At 38.0% G+C, this 15548-nt stretch overlaps 1 protein-coding gene across 8 annotated transcripts in view; it reads left to right on the plus strand.

Annotated features, from left to right (window-relative positions):
* LOC109431038 (myosin-IIIb-like) overlaps window positions 1-15548 on the plus strand; it is a 428015-nt gene that overhangs the window by 340625 nt on the left and 71842 nt on the right. The gene's annotated exons all lie outside the window — the stretch shown is intronic.

Raw genomic sequence — 15548 nt, forward strand, 5'->3', positions numbered from 1 at the left:
AATAGAAGTTAATGAACACCAAAAGCTTGACGAAAATGATCAAAAACAATCGACCAGACAAAGAGCATAACTTTTCTAGCCCTTGAAGAAGATTGAATATACAATCGAATCGCCGGGCGTAGACAACATGGTTTAGTTCTGACCGCTCTAAAGACTGAAAGCCGGAAAAATCTCCCGGTAAAAGGTTTCCGTATCGAATATTTATGGGTATTTCAGGAGGTCTCAGGGGCCTCCGGGCTGGTTCAGGGGTATTCTTGGAGGTTTCATGTGGTTTCCGAGGCTCTCAAAAGGTTTTAGGGGGTTTCTTGAAGCGTTCAAGAGATGTTTCAGTAGTGTTTTATAGGGGTTTAAGAGGAATTCCAGGGGCTGTCATGAGGTTTCAGGGGGTTTCCAGTGCAAAAGTTTGGGGTTACCCCCTTAAAAACATGGAAATGTTTTTCGGTCATATCTCAGTCATCTTTCATTCAATCCACTCGTTCTCAGGCTCTATCGAAAGATAATCAGTTAGATTTGATTCGTAGGTACTCTTCACAAATTTTATATGAAATTTTTAGTATAAAAAGTTTACCTAAACTTACGTGTTTTTCCTAAATCTGTACAAAAAATTGTTTTCCGTGTAATTCAAAATTGGGTCGACCAAATTTAAAAATTAAAGTTGCATTAGAACCCTATTTCTATCCTCTTTGAGAACCATTCATTAGATTTTTGCGGAAAAAGTCATAACATAATTTAAATTATCGAGTTAGGTTTACGTCACCGTGCAAAAGTTTGGGGTCACCTTCCAAATGAAGTCTGAGTCGGATTTTTGTTCAAATCGTCATTTTTTTTGGTGCATATTCAATTCTTTCTTTGATAGTTGAATGGCAAGATACAGAAATTGTTATGAAATGTTCATAAACTAAGTTCTAGACTAAGTTAAAGTAGAAAATGGTATATAAAATCCATACTAAATCAGCTAAGTTCGTTATACAAAGTGCGAAAGAGGATAAAAGTGAGATAAAAATGACTAATTCGTGAATTCTACCCTATATAGCTGTAAGTGTTTAAACCGCAAATTCACCATTACCCCAAAAACCATTTCAACGAATGTCATTTCGCCATTCGAGATTTTGGCTTTTGGTGCAAAGCAAAGGGATAACTTTTTGATGAAAATGCCATTTAAATTAAAATATGTAACATTCCTGAAACTTATGGATTTTGGGGTAATGGTATGTTTGTGGTTATAACACTTACAGTTATATAGCGTAGCATTCACGAATCAGCCATTTTCAACTCACTTCCATCCTCTTTCGCACTTTATATAACGTACTTAGCTGATTTAGTATGAATTTTATATACCATTTTCTACTTCAACTTAGTCTAGAACTTAGTTTATTAGCATTTCATAACCATTTCTGTATCTTGCCATTCAACTATCAAAGAAAGAATTGAAGTTGCACCAAAAAATGACGATTTGAACAAAAATCCGACTCAGACTTCATTTGGAAGGTGACCCCAAACTTTTGCACGGTGACTTGTAAACCTAACTCGATAATTTAAATTATGTTATGATTTTTTCCGCAAAAATCTAATGAATGGCTCTCAAAGAGTATAGAAATAGGGTTCTAATGCAACTTTAATTTTAATATTTGGTCGACCCAATTTTGAATTACACGGAAAACAATTTTTTGTACAGACTTAGGAAAAACACGTAAGTTTAGGTAAATTTTTTGTACTAAAAATTTCATATAAAACTTGTGAAAAGTACCTACGAATCAAATCTAACTCATTATCTTTCGATAGAGCCTGAGAACGAGTGGATTGAATGAAAGATGACTGAGGGTGATACGGTCAAAATTTGGTCACACAATTTGTTTCATAACTTGAAACTGCGTACACCAAAACAGCTGAATTTTGAACCAGTAATGGTACAGTATAATACTATTATGTAAATATGTTCATAGTAAAATTTTGAGCCATTTTGTATGAATACTTTCAAAGTTGTAGCAGTTTGAATATGAAAAAAACTGACCGGTTGCCACTTAAGCAAATATAACTTTGTAACGGCTGGATCAAATTGAATGAAATTTTTACATTACATTTTGATATGCATACTTCACATAAAGAAAAATTTTCATTGAAATCGGTTAAGTCTCTGGCTCTATAAATAAAACAGTAAAAATGTGTGAATCCTCTTTGCACAAAATTTTAAAATTGCAGATCTCAGGGTTCAACAATATCTCCACAAATACTAGACCGATTTTGATGAAAATTTTATGGTACAAGCTACATATAATGTACCATTACTGATCCAAAAATCAGCTGTTTTGGTGTACGCAATCTAAAGTTACGAAAAAAAAAATGTGTGACCAAAATTTGGCTTGACTTGACAAAATTTGACCACCTAAACAAATATAACTTTGTAATGGCTGGATCAAATTGAATGAAATTTTTACACAAGATTTTGATATGTATACTTTACATACAAAAAACATCATTGAAATTGGTTCAGTATTTCTGGCTCTATAAATAAAAGAGTAAAAATGTGTTCTTATTTTTTAATCCACTTTGTACAAAATTTTAAAATTGCAGTTTTCAGGATTCACAATATCTCCGCAAATACTAAACCGATTTTGATGAAAATTTTATGGTATAAGCTACATATAATGTAGCATTACTGGTCCAACAATCAGCTGTTTTGGTGTACACAGTCTAAAGTTATTAAAAAATTGTTTGACCAAATTTTGACCGTATCACCCTTTATGACCGAAAAAGATTTCCATGTTTTTGAGGGGGTGACCCCAAACTTTTGCACGGGAGTGTACGTTTCAAAAGTGTTACTTCAGGAGCATTTTAAGAACGCGTTTCAGGGAGTTTCAAGGCATTTCAAGAACTGTCTGAGGCTTCCATGGGCATTCCAGAGTAGCTTTTCAAATCCCTCTGAAACGGTCTTAATCCCTTTGAAACTCCTCTGAAATGGTTTAAATCCCCTTTTAAACATTCATGAGACTCCTGAGACCTTTTACAGCTTTCCTCAATCTACCTGCTACCCTTAGCTACGATCCTGGAATCTTCTGAAACCTCTCTGGAATACCTCTGGAATGCACCCAAGACTTTCTGAAACACCAACACCACTAAAACCCCATAGAATCCCATTCTTCTAGGTTTAAGAGTTTAAGAGGTTATTACAGAGTAAAGGACCACGTAAATTTGCAGAGTAACGATTTACGATATATGTAATCAAAATTATAGAGTAGCTAGTGCTTTCTACTTTCGAAACAAATATATCAAATCATAAAAAACATACATAGCTGATTTTTTTGTATGCTATGTAGTATGCTCTATATGGAAAAATAAAACAAGTAGCTGTTTTGGTGTAATACCATAAAACATAAAAAAGCTGTTATGCTCACATATTATCAGGAATTATACATAGTTAAGCCCTTTTCATATAAGGTGCTGAGCCACTTAGGCAGCGACTGGTATGTTGGACAGTTTTTCGCTATAACTTCGTCAATTTTACAAAAATCGTTCGTCGTTCAATTTTGTTTCGACCCGAAAAAAAACTACCATATCGCATACCCTTTCCCCAAGCTTCCGAGTCACGCTGCACTCGGTGCCACTTGACCACCGACCACCGCCGACCGGCTGATGACTGGCGCGCTGGCCCGGGGCGGTGATGCGGGGCATTACTAGCGCGGGGTCCGAACCCGCGGCAAGGCAATGTTTTAAGCGTCGAGGTGGCTGCGCTGGCTGCTGTTAGTAGATAACAAACCGAAAATTAAGCGTGAAATAATTTGAGAGTAAAGACCCGCGCGGCATCTTCAGTTGATTTCTTTCCACCGAAGGATTCGGAAGTGGCCCCCTTGAGGTTTGCGACTGAGTTCGAGACACAAAGACCACAGACCACAGAGACCAAAGAGAAAAAAAAACCACGATTAACGAATTTGTTGGGCAAGCGGGAGGGGCAATCCCGAAGCGATCAGAGATCAGTCCTGCAGTCATAAAGTGCCGTGTAATAATTCGCGTCATGCAGTATCGGGTGTCGTGTGTGGTGATTGTTGCATTTGAAACTCCGGCATATCGATACCAGTGGAGGGCTTCGTCGCGGTTCGAGGTACATTTGCAGTCGCATCAAGACCGGTGCGCTCTACCAGCAACGACAGAACCACCAGAATCACGTGTTATTCCGTTCGGCGCCGTTAACACCACCTCCAGTAGCAAGGAATTAGCAGGGTTGGAACCTTGCTTGTTCTTCCAGCACCATACCAGTGCCAGTTCGGTTTATTGCACCTACGCTGAATACACCCGGAACCAGGTGCACGTGCGTTGCATGCAAGTCACGTGCATCTACAGAAGATCCCGAATCGGCCCCAGCAGGGAGCAGGCCAGCATGCAGCAGGATTACAAAACTCGTAACGACACCATCATTTACACGTTTACCTTCGTTCACATTCGAGTGCTGACGGGTGGTGGCAATGGAACGACGGCCCTGCCGCCAGCCAAGGCGAGTGCGGACACTGACCATCGTGAAGAGGAACCTGTGCAAGGATTAGAGAAGGTATTTTTAGAAGGGAGGAACGATGTGTAAGGTGGGTGTGAACTCGTGTTCTGAAGTGATGTCTTGGTTGAGTGCTGTTGGAATGCGTGAATGGATGCATTGCATCAACAACACTGAAAAATGCTTCGAATAGTTTAGTTGAATATTGGACTCGGTATAAACCAGTGCAATTGGCTTCACAAGTGGTGTTAAGATGATTTCATATTCTGAATCTACAATTCAAACTAGGCCGAAACCTATTAGTTTTGGTGCCCAGAAAACTATTCAAAAATCAATTTGAAGTTTGTATGGGAGCGGCATGTTGAATCAGTTGCCCTGCTGACGAAAGGTGATTTCAAAAAATCTCTTTGTAATTGATTTTTGATATCGAAATAAGGTTCTTAAATCTGACAAAAAATCATAGCGGCTCAAAAAAGGTGCTCTTTCGTAATTTTTTTCCAAAACCTTCAAAACCTAATTGTGCCGTTCAGCTGCATTGTTTTTTTTTTTTCTTTTATTTACTTATTCTTAATGTACAACTCTTTTGTCCTCTTTTCTCCTCTAGGGCACTACGCGAGTGGGTACATTTTGACTGCTGCGCTATATTTGTACAGAGCCTATGAATCAATTTCTTATTTACTAAGACGATGCCCACCAATGCGTGCATAAACCCAAATTGCAACCCCTATCATCGCGTAGAAGCCGACCAACCTGAATCGGTTTGGAAATGACCACCTACCTTCCCGGTGAACAGCGAATTCAAATATTATGCAACCCGACCCAATCGTTGCCATATTGTTCTTTTTGTTTTGAATCCAGATACCAGAACTAAAACAAGACGATGTTCAATAAGTAAAACATTAAAATTGATCATCTAGGTAGTCTTGCAACGCGTATATGCTTGCTTACGTTTGTTGCCCATTCGGTTGCCCGAGAACAACAATCTGCAATGCATGCATCAAAGCCGCGAGGGAAAGATTGGAGCCATCTTTTTCTTCTTCTTTTTGACTCTACGTCCCCATTGGGACTTGGCCTGCCTCGCTTCAACTTAGTGTCCTTTGAGCACTTCCACAGTTATTAATTGAAGGGCTTTCTTTGCCTGCCATTACATGAATTTGTATAATGTGAGGCAAGTACAATGATACACTATGCTCAGGGAGTCGAGAAAATTTTCCCGACCGGAACGAGAATCGAACCCGCCGTCTCCGGATTGGCGATCCATAGCCTTAACCACTAGGCTAACTGGAGACTGTCCCTGAACAATGTGATTATCGGACCAAACTAAAGAATGGAGAATTGAATATTCCAGAAGTTCCTTGAAATTTGCACTGAAATAACGTCACTGGAAACCTGAACTGCGAGTCCCAAGCGTAACAAACAGTAGAGGTGTTCGGATTAAACGCTATCGGTGCAGGACCCTACCGTCATATACCACTACATCTTATATGCACCTCAATATTTACAATGTATAATCTATCTATACCACAACGTAGGCTAAGCTAGATGTATTTCTGTACTGTGATAGTTCTTATAGAAATAAAGTATGTGAAACGAAGTTTATAATCACTTTGTCGTGCGGAATCGAGCCTCCTACCTACCACCTGCTCGATCAAGAGGGTATTCAATTGATAAAAGCGCCAGTAAATTGGCTGGCTGCAACGCTCGTCTGCAGAGTGGGGCTTCTCCACAAAAAAATCTGCCTAACTTCCACTAATTCCTTCAGGATTTTCTCCAGATGTTCCGTCAGGAGATTTTACTGAAGTTAACTCAAGTATATTTTATTTAGTATTTCCTCTGGAAATGCCTTCATTATTTCTTGTTGGACTCCTTCAGCAATTTTTTCAGAGATTCCTCGCAGAATTCCTTTAAAAGCTCCCTCAAGAGTTTCTCATGGAGATCATCTACTAAGTTCTTCAATGATTCCTCCAAGAATTTTTATCAGGGATTGATTCAAAAAATTCTTCACTGATTCCTCCAGGATTCAGAGGTTTGTTCAGGAATTCCTTCAAACATTCTTCTAGAAATCCTGTTAAAGGTTTCTCCTGGCATTAGTTTGAAGATTCTTCAAGAAGTTCTTTATATTCCATATTCATATTCATTCCTCCAGAAATTCCGCAAGGAATGCATCCAGTAATTTCTTCATGGTTTCCTCCAGGAATTACTTCAAGGATTCCCACAAAGATTTATTCAGAGATTCTTCCAGCACTTTTTTTAGAGATTCCTCCAGGCATTTTTCTAGGAATTCCTTAAGAGAATTCGCCTGGAACTATTTCAGGAATTTCTCTTGAAGTTCCTTGAGGGATTTCTTCTGGAATTCCTAGAGGGGTTTCAGCAGAAATGCATCCTGCGATTCGTACAGGAACTCCTTCTGGGACTCCCCCAGGAATTACTGCATGGATTTCTCCACTTTTCCAGGGATTCCTCCAAAAAGCTTTTCGGAGATAAATTCAAGGGACTCTTCCAGAGATTAGTCCAAGGATTCATGCAGGAATTCCTTCACGAATTTCTCCTAGCATCCTTTGTGGGATTTTTCCCAGAGTTCCTTGAGGAATTTCTTCCTAAGTTCCTGCATCGATTGCTCCAGAAACTACTTTAGTGATTTCTTCAAGTATATTTCAAGGTTTCTTCTGAGAATTTCTTCTTGAGTTCCTCCAGAAATTGTTCCAGGGATTTTCCCGGAAGTCTTGAGGAATTGCTGAAGAGATACCGTGAGAAGATACCGTCAGGAATTTCTTCTCAAACTCCTTCAGGGATTACTCCAGAAACTCGTCAGGAATTTCTTCAGAAACTTCGTTATGGATTTCTGAAGAAACATCTTGAGGAACTGCTGCATGAATTTCTGCTAAAATTCTTTGTGGATTTTTCCTGAAATTCCTTGAGGGATTTCTCCATTAACTTCTTCAGGAATTCGTCTAGGAACTTCAGTGATTTCTTGAGGAATTTCTTCAGGGATGTTGCTAGAAATCTTTGAGGGATTTCTGGAATTGCTTGAAATGCTTCATCAAGAAACTGCATCAAGGATTGCTCCATGAGCTTCTTTAGGATTGTTTTTCTCAAATTCCTTCCGCATTTTCTCCAAGAACTTCTTCAGGGATTTCTCCAGAAACGCCTTCGTGGATTTCTTCAGAAACTCCCCCAATTATTTCTCCAGCAACTATTCAGGAATTCCTCCAGGTTTTCCTTCAGAGAGTTCCCCTTGAATATTGTGCGGGTTTTTTTCCTGGAATTTCGTAATAAAAAAAATTCTGGGGTTCTTCCAGAAACTCTTTCAGTAATTTATCCAGAAATTATTTTAGAGATTCATGTTGAAATTTCTTCTAGAATTGTTTTTGGGAATTTTTGAGGATTTTGCTTGGAATCCTTTAATGCCCCGTAACGTGGGCAGATCACCTTATAATGGTGCGTTACGGCGTAAGATCTACCATAACAAATTTTAATCTTGTAATTTTTTGGCTTTGTTAATTTAAATGCAGGAAAATTTCAAGATCACAATTCGGTCTATTTTTATATTATGTTTTTCATTGTTAATAAACCATTTGTTTCAGGAGGATTCAGGTTATTTTTGTCCACGTCAAGAGAGATTTATTTCCGAAAATTATGTAACTGTTGTGAGCCTATCACCATTTAATACTATTTTCTATTTCAGATGTACAAGTGGGCAACCCTGCGGTCGAGACGACGAAATGTCCTTCTAACTTTTTGAAGGGTCAAGATCGCCATATCATTCGGTGGCGGGTAGACAACGTTGTCCGCGTTGTTTTTCTCGAGCCGAGTCGTAATGTCGCAGGTGTAAATGTGTTTTTTTATTTGTTTCATTTTTTTTTTTGATAAATCGAGATGTTTTTTGTTTATTTTTTTCTTTTCTTTTGTTATTTCTCGAGCCGCCCATTTTTTATTTTTTTTTCTCGCATTTTAAATATTCATTGCAAAGTTCCGATGACCCTGGAGGGATCGGTTCTGCTTGTACCTCGCACTGAGCTGAAACATACTTATTTATACAATGAATAGAAAAAGAAAACAATATTTTTATTTTATTTTCGTTCAACTCGTTTTACGTGATTTTTTTTATAAAATGAGATGTTTTTTTTTTGTTGTTTTCGCGTTTTTTTATGTAAATTGAGGTTTTCTTTTCTCGGACCGTTAACCTTTTTTTTCTTTTTTTCACGCGTTTCAAACATTTATTGTAATGTTCCGATGACCCTGGAGGGATCGGTTCTGCTTGGGCCTCTCACTGAACAGAAACATAATTATTTAAACAATAAATAGAAAAAAATCTCTTTTGATTGCCGGCTTTCAAAAGATTAAATTTTTACCATATAAACAACCAATGCCGTGCCACAGTGGCCGGAAGCCGGACAAAACCTCAAAAATCGACATCAATTTTTTAAATTTCTATTATTTTTCTTCCATTATAGATACTTCAACTAAGAAAACCCCAAATTTTCAAGTCATTAGGTCAAAAACTGAGTCTTGTAGTTTTTTTCAAAGTTAAGGTTTTGTGTGGTACTTTACTAGTGTTATTTGTCTTTATTTTATGAGCTTTCTTCATGAGCTCGTTGTAAAACTCAGGAAGTTTTGGATAATGTGACAATATTATTGGTGTTTTTGGGTATAAATAACCATTACATTTCAGGGTTTGTTTGAAATCTTATCACAAAACTATTAGGTTTTTACAACATGAAAAAATATTAACTTTAATGAAATTTTGAAGAAAAACTTCGTATTAAAGAGATCTAGTACTTGTTTAAGAAACATCAGAAAACGACGCCGTATCCCGGATCTGACGTGCAATTTTGTCTAGTTTTTGGCTATATAGGTCACTGTTTGCGCATTTTTGCGCTAAGCTCGAAAAAAAAAATTTTTTTTTCTATCAGGTCACAATGGAGCCGCATGGTTGTGGAGGAAGTGATATTGTTTGAAGTTTATATTTTATCTTCACACAATTCAAATTGACTTCAGGTAATCCTCATTCTAGTAAGAGGCCTTCGCTAAGGCACGTGGTGATAGGGGGAGGGGAGCAAAATATGGAGGGGGGTTTGATTGAGAACGTGATGGGCACAGTTAGGCATTTTTTTTAGTATATTTTTTTCAATATTATTTTATTTTTTGATAGAAAATCACCACCAGATGGGTGTTTCAGTTAAAAAACATTGAGCTGAAGGAGAGGGGAGTGATGACTAAGAATGATTAAGCCTTTATTTATTAAGACAATATCTACATCTCGATTGTTAAAGATGGTGTTGCTTTACCAAATACAACTAACTATTTTAACCATAAAAATAAAGACAAAAAAAATTCTGAAAAACATGTGACAATAACTAGATACTGTTGCTCATTGGTTTTCTTAAACTGGTCGTTTCTTCGATTCATCTTAATCGTTAGAATTGCTCAAAAAGCTTGGAAGCAATCTATTCACGAACTTTTATCGTAGTTTCAATATATAGTGACATAAATTCATCGACATATACGCGTTTCTCCTTTACATGCACATCGCTACAGTTTAAAGCAACTGTCATCTATAAAATATAAAAAGAATTCACTAAACGGCGTAAATCGCTACGTTAAATATTTTTTGCGGTAAAAACACGATAACCAAGGGAACCTTTGGTTATTTAAACTGCAATTTTATGAAACGAACGATTTTTTCAAAAACTTATATTTTATTGTATGTTATTCATGTGATTTCGTAGACCACATTTCAACTTAACGACACACGGAGTTATAAAGATGATTTCCGATCTCTGATGATCGTTTTCAACAACTCCATTCAATATTGCGAATATGTATTGCCATTTCTTTATAGATAGGATTGTTTTGGTTGCTTTGACAAGTGATAACAGAGATCAATGTACATACACTACAACCCAAACTCGGACGAGCACACGTGAAGTCGAAGTCGTTGAAACTTAAAACGAGATTGATAAAAAGAAGTTCAAATTTTACGCAGTTCACTATATGAGACTATCTGACCCTATTTTGAATCGTTAACTCACCGCTGTGTACCCATCGTAAAACGTCACGTGATCTATGGACGGTCCCTGAGAATAGACCACCTCTTGTCAGCCAACATTGGTGTATATCTAAATTAATCCATTGAGAAAAAAAACGTTGGCAATCGAATTTTTCTAATGATTTATGTAGTTTTGAATATTTTGGACCACTCTAACAGCAATTATAGTTAACTTCAATACCAGTACATGATTTAAGAACTCCAAAATTAAAAGGTTAATCAAAATCTACGTTCAAAAAACATATCGTGATAGCTTATTATCGATTACTTTTTACATGTTTCCATAATCAGCAGATTTTAAAATTTTGCACCACCCTAGTATAGTAAAATCAAAATGTATGAAAAGTTCCATATCAGAAATAGATTTAGGGCACTAAAATCATCATAACCTGTGAATTTAAGCCATTTTGGTTAGCATTTGAGGTTTTGTCCGACTTTAGTATGGAGGCCCGCCACTGTGCCGTGGGTCCATCGCCAGCTTTTCAGGCGAATCCATGACCTACATAATACACCTCCCAACCACCCACTCCGTAGTACTTATGGGAGTGTCACTGAGTCGGAGGCCTCTTAAATAAGTGCTACATCAACATTTCCTTCCCCTATCCTAAGTTTCGGTAAAGATGGGCGTGCCCGGGAATAATGACATTTGTGCTTTTGGTATTCTTGCATAAGATTGGAGCAAAGTTAATTCCCCGGATTTGTTCCAAAAAGCAATCCGAGCAAGATTAGCAAAAGGTACATGAATGTTGTTAGTGTCCATTCTACGAAGTATACCGTAACTACGCTAACGCTAACGCTTACTCTATTTTTAGGGATTTTGCTTGGAATTCTTTAAGGAATTTCTCCTTCAAGGATTCCTCCAGGAACTCCTTCAGGGATTTGTTCTCGAATGTCCTCAGGAATTTCTCCAGGCACTCCTTGAGAAATTTTCTTATGGAATTTCCTGAGGGATTCTTCCCGGAACTTCTCCATTCAGGGATTCATTCAGAAACTCCTATAGAAGCACGGGATTTCTCCTGGAGTTCATTCAAGGATTTTTTCAGAAGATCCTTCAGAGTGGCGGAATTTTTCTTGAATTTCTCCAGGAATTCCTTGAAGTATTCATCCAGGAAGTGTATCTTGGTTTTATCCAGGATTTTTGCAGAGATTCACCCAGGAATTTTTGTAGGGATTCCTCCGAGAACTTTGTAGGGATTCCTCCTGGAATTTCATTGGAAATTTCTTCATGAGTTCCTTCAGAAATTCCAAAGAGTTCCATCAACGAATTCCTGAAGAAATTCATCATGGATTCCTCCAATAACTGCTGGATTCCTTGAGAAATTTTTCCACGATTTCCTCTAGATATTTCTCTGAAATTATTTCAGAAGTTTCTTATGAAGTTCATTGAGGAATTTCTTCTGGAGTTATTTTAGTAATTTCCCACAGATTTTCCCCAGAAATTTTTTCCGAGATATCTCCATGAACTCCTCCTGAGATTTCTTCAGGGATTTCTCTTAAAACTCTTTATGGTATTTTTATTGGAAGTTCGTGAACGATTTCTTCATATACTTCTTCAGGGATTTCTACAGGAACTGCTTCAGGGGGTTCTGCAGGATTTTTTCTGGAATTTTGCGGGAATTCTTCCAGTAATTTCTTTAGGGATTTTTCCTGGAATTCTTTAAGAAATTAATCCTGGAGCTGTTCGAGAGATTTCTTCAGAAACTCCTTCAGGATTTCTTTCTCCAAGAACTCATTCAAGGATCTTTTCCATAGCTTTCTGCACGGAGTTCTTCAAAAACTTGTTCCGGGAATTTCTCTATAGATTTTTCAAGGAACTCCTTCAGAAGTTCGTCCTGAAACTCTTTGAGGAATGTGGCCAGGAGTTCCTTTAGGATTTTTTTTCGATTTTCTTACGGACTCCTCTAGGAACTCCTTCAGTAATTTCAGAGATTTCTCCATGAACACCTGCTGGGATTTCTTCAGGGATTTCTCTTAAAACTGTTTATGGTATTTTTGTTGGAAGTCCGTGAACGATTTCTTCATTAACTTCTTCAGGGATTTCTACAGAAACTGCTTCAGTGGTTTCTGCAAGATTTTTTCGCGGGGAAGGAGGGATTTTTCAACGAATTTCTTCAAAAAATCCTCCAGAAACTCTTCGAGTTATTTTGCCTGGAATTGTATTGGAATTCCTCGACGGACTCCTCCAGTAACTTCTCTAGCGATTTTTTTTTTCAAAAATTCTTCAATTCTTCGAGGATTCCTCTTAGAATTTCTTCTTTTGAAACTTCCGTAGAGATTTACCCAGGAATTTCCCAACGATCAATCGATGTGGCCTACGGAAGGCAGCAATCGTAAAAAAAACGAGCTTTTCATGCGCTTCTCAGAAAATTGTATTCAATATCAAACTAAAAAAATAGAGGTGGAGCTCTGATTGGGATCACTCCAGAAATTCTGCTAGCATTCATCCAAGAATTTCAGGTGGAATCTACCAGGAATACTTGGAAAACTGCTAAGAGAAGTAACTAAAGAAATCCCAGCTGAAATTGTTGGAAAAATTCCTTAAGGAATCCATGAACAAATTTCTGGTGCAATCACAAGAATAATTTCTACAAGAATTCTTGTAGAAAGGATGTGTAAAGGAATCTTTAGAGAAACCTCTAGGACAATCTCAGCAAGAATTTCTAAAGCAATCGCATTCGGCATTTGTGGAGCATTTCCAAGAGAATTTTTTTAAAAAGAAAAAAGACAATTTCCCCGTCTTCAACCTTGTGGGCCTCTACAAACTGAACATTACAAACATTCGACAATGGACTACACATAGAACACCCAGTGGCCCAATGGAGAACTTTCCGTTTGACGAAAAGTTTTTCCCGACTGGAGCGGGAATCGAACCCACACTTCGAGGCTTGCGGGTCACCTAAACGACTGACGCCGCTAACCACTCGGCCACGAAGCCCACAGGTGTCTCGATGGATTCCTCCAAGAGTAACTCTAGGAATTTCTCTAAGAATGTTTCAGGGATTCCTCTAGGAATGTCCACTGTGGGATTCCTGCAAAAGTTTTTTCTGCGATTCTACGGAGATTTTTCAGAAAAATCTCCACAAATTTCTTTCGGAATTTGTTTTTCTATTCCTTCAGAGATTTTCCCAAGAAATTCATTTTGAAATTGATGCAAGGATACCTCTGGAATTACCTCTAGAAATTATTGCAGGATATCCTCCAATTATTCTTGATGGGTTTCATCTAGTAATCCCTGCTGTAGCTTCTTTATGGATTCCTCCATAAAGTCACCCAGAGATTTTTTTTTATCCAGAGATTTCTTCCGATTTTTTTTCAAGGGATTCTTCCAGAAGTTCCACTTCTTTTCTCACCAAGATTCCTCTCAAGATTCCATTGAGAATTTCTATTGGAATTTCTATTAGAATGCTGCTGCAATTTCTTCAAAAATTCGTGGTGGGAATCCTCCAAAAAATCGTGCTGAAGTTCCTGGAAATATTCAAGGAATTCATGGAAAACTTCTATACCAATACCATCTGAAAATGCTTGAGAAATCCCAGCAAGATAGCATGAAATATTCTTGTAGGAATTTCTGAAGGAATCCCAGCAAGTTTTTTGGATGCATTCCGAGAGGAATTCATAGAAGAATCCTTGCAAAAATCCCCAAAGGAATCTTTTTCTTTTCAAAGGAAGCATTTTTTTTATTGGAGCAGGGAAAAGCCCCTGGGAGTGAAGTTCTTCATGTTTCTCTTCTCCCAAAGGCATAAAACCTACTCTTCTTTTCAAAACATTTTACAATCAATATGCACTTCCAGTGAGGACAAATTCTCTTTTAAGGAAGTGCAACCAGTAACTAGCAATTATATCAGCTTAAAATCTAAGTAACTTATAATAATTCTGGGATGATAGTAATTATTCCTTGGTGCCTGGTATCAAACACGCAAGACTAGTGTTGTTCTTTGGGTGCTGACAGGGAGACTGGCGCTGCTTCTGACCAGACGATGATTAGGTGGGTTACCGGTGGTTTTGGGTCCAGCTGACGATTGCTTTGTTCAAGACTCCCGAAACAATCCATGATTGCTGACCAAGCGTCCATTGAGGAAGCTAATCTGCAACGGTTATAATCTCCGTTACGGGCGTAGTATCATTGACTCCGGCCAGACATATACCTGGCCTTTCTTACCTGACAAGAAAATTGGTGTAGCTTCCGACCGAGTGATGGGTACGTGGCTTGTGGGTTGCGGTTATCTGACAAGGAAGCTGGCGTGGCTTCTGTCCAAACGATGAATACGTGTGTTGTGAGTTTGCAACGACGGGAGGCTTAGATGTCCAGTTGACGGATGTATTCCTCCAGACTGACAGGGGAGATGAGGCTGATAAAGAGGCTAGCGTAGCGTCCGACCGAGCGAAGGATACGTGACTTGTGAATTGCGGTTATCTGCAATGTGTTACAATTTCTGGAGGAATCCTTGGAGTACTACTCCATGTGAGAGTCTCAGGACAAATGTCTAGCAGAAACATATCAGGCATTCCTAAATAGATTAGAGAGCATTTCCCAAAAAAAAAACCCCAGTAAGTTGGAATTCTTCTAGAGTTATCTGCTGTGGTTACTCCGAAAGTTCCTCCATATGATTCCTTCATGATTTTCTCCTGGGATACATGAAAAGAGCCCACTTGAATCTCTTCCAGGAATTCCTGCTATGATTTCTTCTTCTTTTTTTTTCAAAAAGAAAATGTAGACAGTCCATTTGAAATACATCAAGTAATTACTGCTAGAACTCCTTCAGAAATTCCAACTTTAATTTCTTCCCAATTATTTTCTACAAGCATATCTCCAATAAATGCTGCTGACAATCCTCCAGGAGATCTTGGCAGATTCTCTGTAGGTATTATATGGGAAACACAGAAAAAAAAACATCCTGGAGAATTCCTATCAGAAATGTCCACAGGAACTACAGTAGCAGTCCTTGAGAAATCCCAACAGTTTTTGGAGCTACTGTAAGAGGATCGCCAGCAGGAATATCAAATTTCTGAAGAAATCTA

This window comes from Aedes albopictus, chromosome 3, assembly GCF_035046485.1.
Source record: "Aedes albopictus strain Foshan chromosome 3, AalbF5, whole genome shotgun sequence".
NCBI classification, from domain to species: domain Eukaryota; kingdom Metazoa; phylum Arthropoda; class Insecta; order Diptera; family Culicidae; genus Aedes; species Aedes albopictus.